Source organism: Macaca mulatta, chromosome 1 (assembly GCF_049350105.2).
Source record: "Macaca mulatta isolate MMU2019108-1 chromosome 1, T2T-MMU8v2.0, whole genome shotgun sequence".
In the NCBI taxonomy this organism is placed as follows: domain Eukaryota; kingdom Metazoa; phylum Chordata; class Mammalia; order Primates; family Cercopithecidae; genus Macaca; species Macaca mulatta.
In genome coordinates this window covers 152,793,112-152,808,724 of record NC_133406.1, presented here as the reverse complement: position 1 = coordinate 152,808,724, position 15,613 = coordinate 152,793,112, and positions in this window count along the sequence as shown.

The window sequence follows — 15,613 nt, the reverse complement described above, 5'->3', positions numbered from 1 at the left end:
AACTTATATTTACAATAAAATTTATATCCTAAAACACATAATTAGAAATAATAAAAAAGGTTCAAATCAGTAGCCTCAGTTAAAGAAAGTAGAAGAAAAGCATTGAAACAAAATAAATTGAATAAAGAAAAGTGGTGATTATCAGAGTAGAAATCAATTTTAAACATTTTAATAGAAAAAAATCAATAAACCAAAAGCTAGTTGCTTGAGCAGATCACTAAAATGGATAGACCCCTAACTAGATGATCAGGAAAAACACAGATGATACAAATTACTAATATCATGAATGAAAGAAATGATAACACTACAAATTCCACAGATAATATGAGGATCACAAAGGAAAATTAGGAAAGCTTACTCTTAATAAACCTGAAAAGTTAGATAAAATAGACAAACTTATTCAAAGTAACAAACTATGAAAGTTTACTGTAAGAAACAGGTAACCTACATAGTCCTATATATATTTAAGGAATTGTTGTGCATTAAAAAATCTTCCCACAAAGCAAACTACAAGCCCAGATGGTTTTATTGGGCCATTGATAGAAGAAATAGTATCAATTTAACAAAACTCTTCTAAAATACAGAGGAGAAGGGAACCCATTTTGTAAAGCCAGCATTATTCCAGTACCAACACCAAATAGAAAGAGAGAAAAAAAAAAAAAACAAAAAACTACAGATCAATATACCTAACAAACAGGTGCAGTTTCTATTATTGCAAATTTTAACAAATTTAATCCAAGAATATAGAAAAAGGAAATACATCAAGATCACATGGGATTTATGTCAGGCATGCAAGTTTGGTTTAAAATTTGAAAATCAATGAATAGAACTCATTATATTAGCAGACTAAAAATGAAAAATCATATAATTATCTCAATAGACCAAAAAAAGCTTTGGGCAGATTCAATATCCATTTGTAATAATAATAAAAAAACTCAGCAAACTAAGAATAGATGAAAACTTATTCAAACTGTTAAATTCCATTTGTGGAAAATCTACATCTAACATCATAATCATTTTTAATAATGAAGGACTGAATGCTTTTCCCATAAGATCAGGGACAAGGAAAGACTATGTACTATAATTACTTATATTTAAAATTGTACTGATGGCTTTAGATAGTAAAATAAGACAAAAAAAGGAAAAAGACATCCAGATTGGACAGGAAGCAATAAAACACTTCTTGTTCACATATGAAATGGTTGTTTACATAGGAAATACCATGGAAACATGAATTAATTAGGAAGGTTGCAGGATACAGGATCAGTAAACAAAATCAGTGTGTTTTATATATTAACATCAAGCAATTAAAATTAAATTCAAAATCTATGTCACAAAGCATACAATGAAATATGAAGATATATATACAAAAAGATGTAAATGATATTAAAACCTAGAAAATATTGCTAAAGAAGACATAAATAAATTGGGAAATATAGATTGATAGATAGAAATACTTGATTTTGCTAAGATGTTAATTATCTTCATTCTATATCTAGATATACAATATAATCCTAATAAGAATTTAAGAATAATTTTTTAATATTGAAGTTAAGAACCTGGTTCTAAAATTCATATGAATATATACCCAAAGGATTATAAATCATGCTGCTATAAAGACACATGCACACATATGTTTATTGCGGCACTATTCACAATAGCAAAGACTTGGAATCAACCCAAATGTCCATCAGTGACAGACTGGATTAAGAAAATGTGGCACATATACACCATGGAATACTATGCAGCCATAAAAAAGGATGAGTTCATGTCCTTTGTAGGGACATGGATGCAGCTGGAAACCATCATTCTCAGCAAACTATCACAAGAACAGAAAACCAAACACCGCATGTTCTCACTCATAGGTGGGAACTGAACAATGAGATCACTTGGACTCGGGAAGGGGAACATCACACATCGGGGCCTATCACAGGGAGGGGGAGGAGGGAGGGATTGCACTGGGAGTTATACCTGATGGAAATGACGAGTTGATGGGTGCTGACGAGTTGATGGGTGCAGCACACCAACATGGCACAGGTATACATATGTAACAAACCTGCACGTTATGCACATGTACCCTAGAACTTAAAGTATAATAAAAAAAAATAAAAAATAAATAAAAAAAGAAAATGCAATGAAACTAGAAAAGCCCGACAAACTTTGGAGAAGAATGAAGTTGAAGAACGTACACTACCTGATCTCAAGACATTATAAAGTTGAAGACATTATTACAAATATCAAGAAGTGTGGTATTGGTGTAATGATAGACAAATATATCAATGGAACAAAATAGAGCATTTAGAAACAGAACCACATTTACATGGTTAATCAATTTTTGACAGAGGGACAGAGGTAATTCAATGGAGAAAAGATAGACCTTTCAACAAATAGAACTAAAATAATTGAATATCCACATGTCAAAAAATAAACTTCAATTCATATGCCACACTATGGGAAAATTAACTAAAAAATGGGCTATAGACTTAAATAGCCCATATGGAACCCAAGTGTGATAGTTAATACTGTCAACTTGATTGGATTGAAGGATGCAAAGTATTGATCCTGTGTGTGTCTGTGAGGGTATTGCCAAAGGAGATTAACATTTGAGTCAGTGGGCTGGGAAAGGCAGACCCACCCTCATTCTGGGTGGGCACCATCTGATCAGATGCCAGCACAGCTAGAATACAAAAAGCAGGCAGAAAAATGTGAAACGACGAGACTGGCCTAGCCTCCCAGACTGCATCTTACGCCTGTGCTGTGTGCTTCCTGCCCTCGAACATCAATCTCCAAATTCTTCAGTTTTGGGACTCAGACCGGCTTGCCTTACTCCTCAGCTTGCAGACAGCCTATTGTGGGACCTTGTGTTCGTGTGACTTAATACTTAATAAACTCATATATATATATATATATATCCTATTAGTTAAATATATATATGTCCTATTCTGTCCCTCTAGAGAACCCTAATACATCAAGACTATAAAAGTTCTAGAAAAAAGACAGGAGAAAATCATCTCTTGGTTTAGGTAAAGATTCCTTAGGTATATTAAATGCATAACCCATGAAAGAAAAAAATTGATAAATTGGACTTAGTCAAAATTTAAAACAGTTAATTGAAAGACAAGAAAGTGAAATATGATACAGACTGGGAGAAATATAAACTGAATAATAAGAAAGCAAACAACCCAGTAAATATTGTGAAAGATTTAAACACATACTTCACTGAAGAAGATATAAATGGCAAATAATCACATGCTCTGCTCAACATTTTAAATCATTTGGGTAATGCAACTTAACACCAAAATGATATATTTCGAAACACCTTATAGAATGTCTAAAATTAAAACAGTGATTTACCGAGTGTTCTTGAGCATATAAAGGAATGGAACATGGCTGATAGGAATGTAAAACGCTACAACCACATTGGAGAAGTTTAGTAGATTCTTTAAAAGTTAAATATATTAATATATGACCCAGCTGTTCTGCCTCTATGTATTTACCCAAGAAAAATTATAGCATGTGGCCATATATAACTTATATATAAAAGTTCATAGTAGTTTTATTTGTAATAGTCCCAAACTGGAAACAACCCACATGTCCATCAACGGGTAAGTGGAAATACAAATTGTAGTGTATCTATACAAGTAGTATTGCTGAGGAATACCACTCAGCAATTAAAAAGGATAAGCATGCAAAAAAACATAGATTAATCTCAACCTAATTATGCTGCATTAGAGAAGTCAAGCACCACCCCTACCAAGAATACATATTATGTAATTTCATTAGTGTAAAATTGTAGAAAATGCAAACCAACGTGTAACAAGTAAAGCAGATAAATGGTCACCCGGGGACAGAAAAAAACACAGGAGAAAATCATATGTAGGGGACAGGGATATAGGGAACAGAGATGAACATGGGGATTACACTGGGCAGGAGAAAACTTTCTGGAGTGTTGGATATATTTACTATATTGACTGTGGTTATGGTTTCACAGCTGTTTATATGTCAAAATTCTTTACATTTTGCACATTAAATATGTACAGCTCATTATATGTCAGTTATACCTCAATAGAGACATTAAAAATTTTTAAATCTAAAATTAGAATAAAAGATGGCATGTGACAAGAAAGTTCATTCTAAAATTTTCTCGATGACAGCTATTTTAGAGTATTTAAAAATTAGGCAAGCAATTTAATTGTTTTATTTTCTTTTAATAACTACTGATAAAATGCTTAGTTTGTGCTAGGTACTATTCTAAGTGCTTTACAATTTTTAACTCATTTAGTCCCCATCATAACACTATTACGTAAATAAGGCATTATCCATACCCTTTAGACATGTCAAGAAATGGAGACACTGAGAATGGCATAGTTTGTAAATGCAGAGCTGGGATTTCAACCCAGGCAGTCTGGCTCCAGGGATAGAGCTCTGTTTAATCTTGCTTATAAAGAAAGAGTTTATTTTGACTACTTCACAGATTCAGTAACTGTACTATAGGATTTTACTTTCATTCTGTTGCCACCACATTTTTTTGAATAGATTTTTGCACACAGGTTGAATTATTTACTGCCTTTTATAGGATCATACTTTTAACACATACTGAGCACTGCTTTGATTAGCACACACTGTCCTGCCCACCAGGCCCCTGCCTTAAATACCTCTCTGTCTCCCGATTCTTCACTTCTTTTCCAAATTGTTTCCATTCTACAAAGCACAAGCCTTCAGGTTTTTAAATAAATACAGCAACACGTCACTTACCCATATTTCCATCCAAATTTGTTTGCCCCATTATAAAGTTTCCATGGCACTTATTATCCAAATAAAGTTATAGAATACCTGACTACATATTGCTTCTACTGATTCTTGTATAGTGAACATAAATTTTGTGTTGCCAATTAGATTATATGTCTTCAAAATCAGAAATCAAGTCTTTACTTTTGCCATGCATATGCAAAAATACAAGTTTTTGACACAGAATTGCCAACTTCTCTGGACTCACAGGAACACACATGCCCCACTTAAAAACACATTCCTACTGTCCTTTTTAAGCACTCATAGAGAATAAATAGCTCGGAATATGAGGGTTGGCAATGCATCCATCCCTACCTCCATTGCTATCTCTAAGTTTCGCCTTGGGTGTGTAACAAGAGATGTCCACTCGGGCATGAAAAACAGAGGCTAAATGAATTATATTTGAATTCTGAAAATGGCACATATATTGGTTAGGGCAAATTCCAAGTTTCTTTCTTCTTTAAAGAATGTGACATTTGTATTGAACCAATGAAGAGTGGGTGTGCGGCAGGGGGGTGGTGGGAGGGCGTCCTCTTGGAATGGATAAAAATTCATTAAGCTAGTTCAGCAGAGAACACCAGAATCCACATTTTACCCAGTCCTTCCTCCTCAAATAGTTTTCATTAACTCTCTGAGTTCTAAAACAAATCACTCTTATTTTTTCATTACATGTTTCATATAATTTATTGTACATAATAAATAGTTTGCAAGAGTTGGGTTTATGAATAGCTTGAAACAGGTTTTCCATGTCCAAATCAAGCTGCCATAGTAACCATTTTTCATTTCTGCCAAACGTATGGTCTTTTCCTTTTTTTCTGCCTTGAAATATGTTGTTTAAAAAAATCCCAAATTATTCAGGAAAGTTGATCAGGTTTCATTAAAATAATGACTTCATTGTTAGAAAGTGCTCATTTCAATCTCTTATTAAATGACTGCTTCTTGCATTATGAGTATCAAACTAAAATATATAGAGAGACCATTACATTTTGATTCAGTGATATTTATCACAAAAAATAAATTAAAACACATTTTTGTTCTCCTCTCATCTCTCCACAAAAGAATCCTCTATCCTTTCAAACAATGGTGCAGAAGCAAGTCCAACTTAAGATTCTGTCAGCATAATCCCATGTAGAAAGTCCAGGAGGACAGTAGAGTCACCTGAGTATTTATATCCAAATAGCCTCATGAGCTTCTATTTCTTTGGCAAGGAGGATTTAAAGATTGTTTCTACAGGTGTTTTTCCAACTTCCCATTTTTATAATCTTTTGCCTTTTTCAGTAACTAGCATTGAGAGAATCCTCCATCAAGTATTCAGTACCTCCTAGAAAAACCTACAAGTTCCAAAAGCCACCCAATTCCATACGGTTTACAAAACCTGCACTCAACAGTCACTTACCTCAAATCCTCAGGCAAAAAAACTACCTTCAGAAGTCACTGTGATATATGTCCATTACAACAGCAAGTGTTATGTAGGTTGAAGGGAGTGACAGTGTTTTGGCAAGTAGAGAAATATCTGCTTTTATGAAGACACTCTTTATATTAATGATCTACTTTTAGGGGTTCTTTCTTTTTTTTTTCTCATTAGAATTTTAAAACATTTGGCTATCTGTTTCTGTTCTTTCAAACTCTATAAACTATTGTTTAGCTTAGAGAAAGATAATTTATTTATTAATCAGTCCTGATATATTCTTCAACTCAGCAGCATCAGGAGATGTACAGAATTTTACCATGCCTATTAAAATACTTCGCTTTAAAGTACTTTATAGAAGCCTCATTGTTTTTCAATACATACTTTAGATTCTTACATGTCTAACCTAATTGTATTTCCTTCACAACTTCATTTATTCAACAAATATTTTAATGAGTGATTTCTCTGTGCAGTATCATATAGATTCTATGGATTCATATATTTGAGAGTAAAATCTGAACCCTATCATCAAGGATGTAAATTAAACACAAAGATGAAATGTAATGTAATGTGGAAGCCAGATTGTGTAACACTTTGAGTGAGAAACCAGAGTTTGGATTACACCACCACTATTACTACTACTTCTATCATTCTTACTGTTACAATGACTACTACTAATTATATTTTAAAACACTTTTTGCAAGCTTCAGAAACCAACTGCAGATAGTTTAACTAAGAAAACAGGTGGTAAGCAGATCTGCTGGAAAGATCTATATATCTCATGGAATCTAAAGAAGAGATTAATAAGCTTTGAGTGCAATAGGAGCCACGGGCTCTTTGGAACCTGAATTGTAAGTTTCTGAATCTTGTCTCTTGATTGCTGTCACTAAAATGAAATAGCTCCCAGCTTCCAGTGTAAGGCTCTTGAGTCACAACCCAAAATTTGGGAAAGCAAATCTACTTAGTCCCGCTTGAGTCAATGTCCAGTCCAGACTAACTATGGTTAAGTCAGCAGGTTCAAGTATTACAGACATCATTGAGGTCCACTCCTGGGTATTGAGTGAGTGGGGATGAGGGAGGGAAAATCACAGTGAGGTGGTTAACAAAAGATGGTTTCTGTAACCACAACCACCATTCTCTAGGTGAGGCCCCTCCACTGTCAGGTCAGAGCTCAGTAATGGAAAAATGTGCAAAGAACAGTGCTAAGTACTTCTCATATACCATCTCAAATAATCCCCCAAAGCCTAAAGCAGTAGATTAGTACTCCCAATTTGCCTATAAGAAAATTGAGATTTGAAGAGAATAATAGCCACCAAGTAGTAGAACCCAGGTCTAAAGTTTGCTCTTTCTGGCTGTACAGCCTATAATCTATCCCTTATCTGCTGTGGTCAATCCAATAGATTAACATAGAGATTGAGTCTGGCATCTCTGTCCCCAGGGGATTTCTATCCTCAGTTCTTTATTTTGAATACACGAAGAGTTGATTGATTGAAAGAGTAATTTAAGGAGCCAATAAACATCTGGTTTACTAGTACCCTAAAGGTGCTTCCCTTTTCTAGTCATGTTCTACCGTGAAAAGAAAAGAAAATGTGTTCCAGGTATGTATGAGTGTGTTTTCCCATGGAAACTATGTGATGCATTGTGCCAAGATGTAGAATAGATGGTACTATTAATATAGCATTCCAGTGCTTCACGAATAGAATAGAACTTTTTGTGGGAAACCAACCATCACTTATTATATGGCTTATATGGGCAGTTCCAAACATTTGACTGAGAAATAAAGTTTGACCATGTATACAAACTATTAGCCAGTCAGATACTGCTTGTAGATGATTTTCTTCTGGACACAGAATAAGGTATTTATTTCTCTAGTGAGTGAATTTTAACTAGAAAACTGAGAAATAATCTCTATCTGTTTTCCAATCAGAGGAGTAGAAATTCCAAGGAAGCTCTTATAGGTGGAGTGAGGACTCAGAAGTTGGGAAGGTAAATCCAGGCCAGTAATGAGTTTCTGTATGTGTTTGCATAAGATAAGGTAGCACTTAGGGTCCAGCACTCGAACTTGTTAAACAAAGCCCAGTTTATTACCCAGCAAAGATGGAGTGGATGGTGAGGGTGAGAGGAAGGTGAAGAGCAAGCAAAGTTGTGTTGGCTAAGGCTTAGTCATATTCTCAGGTTATTACTAAGTCTTAAATTCACAAGTGTCAACTGAAGAATCACAGGTTCATAAATTTGGAAAGGAGAGCTTTATTTCTCATAAATGCCTGTAGGCAGCCATTCTAACAGGCTGGAGAAGTGTAGCCTCCAGTCAGGAGCCAGAAAAAGGTACTTAAAGGGCAGGAAGAATAAAACAGGGATTCATGTTGAATGGGATGGCCAAATATATATATTCAACAACTTGCAGGAGAAGCTATGACTATTCACAAAGGGGAGGCACAGGTATGCGTAATAGGCTAATAGGCATGCAACATGTGTCCCATGGTCTCTTTGGGGTGGACTTAACAACTAAATGCATTACAATTAGTCCCCAATACATCAGAAAAAAAAAAAAAAAAAGAAGCTGAGGACATGAAGGGCCTCTGTACACAGCCTCTGTAGACTGGTCAGAACCACCTCGTGGTTGGTCGTCCCTTGTCAGGAAGAAATGCTGGCCATTTGTTATGCCAAAACCACAAAAGGGAGGGGCAGCATCAGGCGGTTGGTTGATATCAGTGGGGGTGCAAGTCTTTTAAAAGGGCTGATTTCTGTGGAACTCTTAGGAAGGAAAGCCTAATGGTGATCAGCTGGGGAGGGGTTATATTGAGGTATGTCCAATCTCCGGACAATCATGGCTGGAAATTCAGTTTTTAAGATTTCTCTGGAGTCCCCTTGGCCAAGAGAGGGTCTATTCAGTCAGCTGAAGGGAGTTTATGATTTTAGTTTTATTTCTCGCAAGTTAGGGACTTTCTATGAGGAAAGTCATCTTACGTTTAAATGCTACATAAAATGGAAATTCCTGTCAGTTTAGCCTGTACAACCTATAAAAAGAAATCATGAGCTTATCCTTTATGTAGTGGACCTATTCTTAAAATAGATCCTTTATGAAAGTATTGATGTTGACTGCATCTCTTTTGGGATAATTGTAGGCAATGAATTCTTTAAAGAAATGAAACAAAGTTTTGTCCTAAAAGGGGGCAGAATTCTAGTTTGGCAGTGGAATTCTCAGTAATGGGAAGACAAGCTGGACTCCCTGTGGTGAATAAATCAGGGTGACTCTACCAAACTTGATCATTTGCCTCCGTTAGTCATAATGTCTTCATAAACACTGCAAAAGAGTTGAGGAAGAACTAAGAATGCAAAAATATCCAAATTTACATTGATGACTGAATTAATTAGGACACAACTAATTCAAAAATTCTGCTAACAAAAATAGGAGTCAGTGGGAAAGTAAATTAGCTCTCCTATCAGAGAGGGAAACACATTCAGACCTTCTCATCTTAAATTCAGTTTAAATATAGCCCAAACATAGTCCCGATTACTTCTTTGTGATCAGAGAGTGTGCTTTTGACTAATTCTGGCTTGGTTTCCAAGAAGAGTCTGGTGCAATAATGAAGACCTGTTATCTGAGAGATGCACAGAATGTACCCAAATGACTTTAATGGTAAATGGCCCAGCCAGAAGGGTGAGGCACCTCCACTTGTCAGGTCAGACTGTCAAGGAACAGTGAGCAACTGCTGACATTCTGTCACTGTACGCATGATGCAATACCCTCTTAAGGAGAAAGAAGGAGAGGAAGCACAGGAAGAGAGGAAGGGAAAGATTAGAGAAGACAGATAAAGGGACAGAAATTAAGAAGAAATTTGCTGTGGACATTGAATATTAAATTAAGATGATGCGCTATAGGAATATTCCCCAATTTTTAGGATGTTAGAAAATGATTCCTGTTTAAAGGAGAGAGAAGGCTTCTGAAAAGCTAACAACATCTCCCAAGAAATTGGCTACAACTTCCTTCTCTCTCTCTCTCTCTCTCTCTCTCTCTCTCTCTCACACACACACACACACACACACACACACACACACCCCAAAAAAAAAGTTTGAGAGATACGAATAGTCACAGGAGGAATATTTTATGGAACAAAATATTTATTCTTGTTTCACTTATGAGGATATCAAGACAGAAAATTGTCTCTGAAGGAAATCATGCCTCTGAAAGATATTTTAAGATCAAAGTTTGCCTGACATATAAACCACCTCACTAACAATGAAAAATATGAAATTCTGTTTTGAAAGCTACTGATTTTTCTTTTTTCTTTTATCAGTTTGGCCCTTTTGTCTCACAAACTATACATGCAACTATAATAAAATGATCTTAAAACTTGAAACTTGTAATATGATCAGAGAATTCAAGCCCCACATGGAATATTAGGAACTTAGTTTCCTTGACATACTTCTGACAATTTTTTGAAACAATGAAATTTATCTCATATTAAATGCCATCAATCTTCCCATTTATATATACAATGCACGCTAAATTTTTGGAAAAAAAACTTTTCAATTGTATAATATCTTTTTTGTGGCTCAATTTCTTTTCAGTTGATGATGAGAAAATCAGAAATACATTATTCTTACTAACTTGAGCTGAATGAAAGTCTTCATTTAAAGTAACTTAATTATATACAGAAAGTATGTAATAAAATAATGACCTCTATTATAAATCATAAGTAGCAATCAAAATAATGATCAAATGAGATAATAAGTTTGATTATGTGTAGAATTCCTCTTTCCTTAGGTATGTTATTACTCCTAGAACAGGATGGAAACAAAAGGACTTGGCTAGAAATAGGCTCTCTCTTGATCACATGCCTAGTGCACTTCTCTGTGCCCAGTAGGTTCTCACTAAATATTCAGTGATGATTATAGTGAGTCTTCTGGAAAACTACAATGTGCAGGTATGCACAGATTTCAGGTTAGAAAAAAAAATTGGCCAGTGTAATTGATTGTATATAAAGAAAAAGAATTCGATATCCAATATCTATCACATAAATTGTGCACCCAAACGCAACTGATCTATGGCTTTTTTCTTTCAATTTCTTATTTTTTTGGACACCCCACATACTAAATGGAGACCCACTGGACGCACGCATCTCTTGATCAAATTATTGAGGGGAAGGAAGAACTGTAACACTGTTGCCAATGTTTCTGGAAGGTGTACCTTGTTTCCTGAAACAGGTCTTTGATTTCTAACTATTCTTTTCCAGACACTGGCCCTATGGAGCGCAGTACTTTGGAAGGTCCTGAGATTACTCTTAGTGTGCCAGACTTTAGTCCGTTCTGAAGTTAGAGAACAAAGTTGCACATACCATAAGTATTTATGTCAAGGAAATAAATGTTGAATTTAAAAAGTAATCAAGCGTAAAACAGTTCTGATTATTTGCAGATTGTGATGGTATCTGGGAAATGTTTAATATTAAGCCAGTGGAAAAGTGGGCCAGTTATTTTGTTCCACTGCCGCAGCCTGACAAGTGCACCTCCAGCAAATGTGAATCATAGGTCCCCAAAGGGAAGAGCAAGAGTAGATGGTTAGATTGTTCAGTGCAAGGAAACTGGAAGTCAATCTCGACTTTTAAATTTCCTTCACCTATACTCTTCCACGTCTAATCTGTGATGTGACCACGTTTTCTCTACATTCTAAAAATATTTGAAATCTTCCCACTTCTCACCAGCCTGCTGTCACTTTCATTTCTTATAGGGAATATGCAATAAGTGTGTAATTTGCCACCTACACATGTCTTTAACCTCCTTAAATCCGTTTACCTCTCTGTGGTCTGAGTCATCTTTTGAAGTATCTGGACATAGTCAACTTACTTTATATAAGGAACTGTTGTAGGGACTTTATACATGTTTCTTTTTCTCATTTGAGACTCTCAAAAATTCAGTTTGATAAATGTAATTATACTAACTTCCTATTCTTTCTGTAACAAATATGATGAACTTGCTGGCTTAAAGCATAAGAAATTTATTCTCAGTGAGTTCTGGAGGCCAGAAGTCTAAAATTAGTCTACAAGGCTAATATGAAAATATCAATAGCCTCCTTCCAGAGGCTCCAGGGGATAATCTATTCATTGCTTCTTTCAGCTTTTTGTGGGTATCAGAATTCCTTGTTTTGTGACTGTATCTGTCCAACCTCTGCTTCCAATGTCATGCTGCCTTCTTCTCTTCTGTAATGAAATCTCCCTCTGCTTTCCTCTTATAAGGACACTTATGATTACAGTTAGGCCCCACCTTGATAATCCACATGATCTCCCCATCTCAGCATCCTTAATTTAATTGCATTTTTTTTTTTTTTTTTGCCATATAAAGTAATACAGGTCCCAGAGATTAGGACCTGGCTATCTTTTGGGATCTATTATTCAGCCTGGTACAATAGCTCTTGCTTTTGACATACGACAATAAAGTTTCAGTGGGTTAGGTATCATGCCCAAGTTTATACATCCAGGAAGAAGCAAAACTGATATTCAAACCCAAGTCTTTTTGATCCTAGAATTAATGTTCATGTATGATGAAGAAACTGGATGTAGTAAGCTTGAAGAAGAAAAATCAAAAAGAGACATTATTACCTCCAAATATTTGAAAGAACCATTATATGATAAAATAACCATAATAGCTAATTATATATTGAAGGATTATATATGCCAAGAGGTGTCATAAGCCCCTTTACAAGTATTAACTCATTTAAAGTTTACAACTCTATGATATAATTTCTGTTATTACTGGTTAAGTTAATTTTTCAGAATGTCATAGCTAGTAAGTGATGGAGTTGATGTTTGAATACTTGTTGTCTGGCTTCAGAGCCTGTGCTCTAAGTCTCCCTGAGATGTACTGATCTCATTCTATACGTTATGGCAGAAAGAACTTGAACCAATGGGAAAAAGTAGATGAAGACAAATATTTAGTTCGATATTAGAAGAACCATTAACAATTGGAGTTGTTAAAAAATGAAATGGGCTTGCTTTGGAGATAGAGAAGTCTCTGTCACTGGGAATAATATAAGGATTGACACTGCCTCTTCGACATATTGAAGCTGGTGATGATGCATTAGAGACAAGTTAGACTGATAATTTCAGTTACTTCCAGCTTTATAAGCTATGGTGTTAGGATTTTATAACTTCAAAGGCTTATCCTCAATGTGGAGCCATTGGTAGATGCATGGCAGTGTGCTTTAGGAAGATTAATCTGGCCAGAGTCATCATGAAAGTGAAGAGTAGTTTAGGGAGAAATCATGTAGGAAATTATTTTGATATAGTTAATAGTGGACTTGAAACAGCGACTGTGGGGATAAAAAGAAAGGGATTATAAATATAGTCAACTGATATTTGACAAAAGAGCGAAGGCAATACAATAGAGAAAAGATAGCCTTTTCAACAAATTGTGCTGGAAAAACTCAATATCCACACGCAAAAGCATGAACCTAGACACAGATCTTATACCTTTCACACACAAAAAAACCCTCAAAATGGACCATAAACCTAAACGTAAAATGTGAAAATATAAAACTCTTAGAAAATAACATATGAGAGGCAGGGTGCAGTGGCTCACGCCTGTAATCCCAGCACGTTGGGAGGCCGAAGCAGATGGATCATGAGGTCAGGAGATCGAGACCATCCTGGCTATCACGGTAAAACCCCGTCTCTATTAAAAATACAAACAGAGTGGTGGCGGGAGCCTGTAGTCCCAGCTACTCAGGAGGCTGAGGCAGATGAATGGCATGAACCTGGGAGGCGGAGCTTGCAGTGAGCCGAGATAACGCCACTGTACTCCAGCCTGGGCGACAGAGTGAGACTGTTTCAAAAAAAAAAAAAAGGAGAAAATCTAAATGACAATAGATATGACTTTTTGGCTACCACACCAAAGACATGATCCATGAAAGAAATAATTGATTAAGTCAACTTTGTTGCAGTTAAAAATTTCTGCTCTATAAAAGACCCTGTCAAGTGAACGAGAAGACAAACCTCAGACTGGGAAAACATTTGCAAAAGACATATCTAATAGAGAGCCGTTATTCTAAATATAGAAGGAACTCTTAAACTTCAACAATGAGAAAACAAAGAACCGAATAAAAAATGGGAAACAGACCTGAACAGACAAGTCACCAAAGAAAATATACAAATGGAAAGTATGCATATGAAAAGATTCTCGACAGCATACGTCATTAAGGAATTGCAAATTAAATCAACAATGAGATATCACTTCACATCTATGCTAATAATCAAACTCCAAAACACTGACAACATCAAATGCTGGAGAGTATGCAGAGCAACAGGAACTCTCATTCATTGCTGGTGGGAATGTAAAATGGTAGAGTCACTTTTGAAGACAGTTTGGCAGTTTCTTACAAAACTAAATATACTCTTACCACTAGATCCAACAGTCACACTCTTTGCTATTTACCCATTAGTCGAAAACTTATGTTCACATAAAAGCCTGCTCATGGATGTTTATAGCAGCACTATTCATAATTGCTAAGACTAGGAAGCAACCAAGATGAACTTCAGTAGGTGAATGTGTACATAAACTCTGGTATATTCAGAAAATGAGATATTATTCAATGCTAAAAAAAATGAGCAATCAAGCCATGAAAAGACATTGAAAAAACTTAAATGCATGTTACTGAGTGAAAGAAGCGAATCTGAAAAGATTACACCAACTATCTGACATTCTGTAAAAGGCAAAACTATGGAGACTATGAAAAGATCAATGGGCGAAGGGATGAATAGGTGCAGCACAGAGGATTTTTGAGGGCAGTGGAAACTTCTTTATGGTACTGTGGTGAATATATGTCATTATATATTTATTAAAACCTATAGAATACACAACACTAAGAATGAACCTTAATGTAAACTAAGGGACTTTGGGTGATAATGATGTGTCAATGTAGGTTTATCAATTATAACAAAAAAATTTAAAAAGAGATTCAAGTGAAACATTGAAGAAGCAAGATTCTGAGTTTTAGTCTAGTCGAGAGATTGGTAGTGATCTACATGAAAAATCCGATGTTTACACCTTCATTCTAGACAGAGTGGTGGTGTCATTGGTAAAAATAGAGAAGTCTGAAGTCAATACTTTTTTTAAGGAGGAAATCGTAACCTCAGTTTTGATCATGAAATTTAAGGACTAAGCAAGACATCTAAAGGTTATTGTAGTTAAGGACTGGAACTTGAGAAGATGCATAGGTTACACATAAAAGTTTGGTGATAATTTATATAAATAGTAATTCTCTGCAACAATTAGCTTTCATTAAATAGATTTCATTTTACATGCATTATCTCATTTAATTCTTGCATCAACCCTACAAAGTAGATATCATTGCCCCATTTCATAGATGAGAAGACTTAGAGAGGTTAAATAATTTGCCCACGTTCACATAAGTACATGAGTGTT